Source organism: Vipera berus, assembly GCF_964194415.1.
Source record: "Vipera berus genome assembly, chromosome: 1".
Taxonomy (NCBI): domain Eukaryota; kingdom Metazoa; phylum Chordata; class Lepidosauria; order Squamata; family Viperidae; genus Vipera; species Vipera berus.
In genome coordinates this window covers 338,609,868-338,610,314 of record NC_138202.1, presented here as the reverse complement: position 1 = coordinate 338,610,314, position 447 = coordinate 338,609,868, and positions in this window count along the sequence as shown.

The following is a 447-nucleotide window of genomic DNA, read 5'->3' as shown; positions in this document are numbered from 1 at the left end:
AGACTTTGTGGCTTCTCTTCAATATGGCAACAGATTTGTTGTTCTGCGACTTGTGTTCAGAGAACTAAGCAATGTCTTGTGCAGGGAAGTCTGCTTGTCCAGCCTCTGCTATGAAGGGCAGAGAAAATGCAGGAACAGGATTCCAGCTCAGAGAAAACCTGCTCAACTCAGGGGGTCCTTTGGGTTGACATCAAGGTCAAACTCGAGCCAAAGGGGAAGATTTCATTCATTCAAATTGTGGAATTTGTTTTCCACAATTCTTCCCCCATTTCTTTGCAAATTGGCACTCTCAGAAATCCCCAAAGCCTTGCCTCGCTTTCAGATTCTGAGGCCCTCGTCCAACTAAAAGTATATTTAAAAGTCTATAAATGATAAATGCTTCGTATGCATAAACTTATTTAAAAAGCGAGATATCCGAGTGAGACCAGACTTCCTCTACTTGATTGC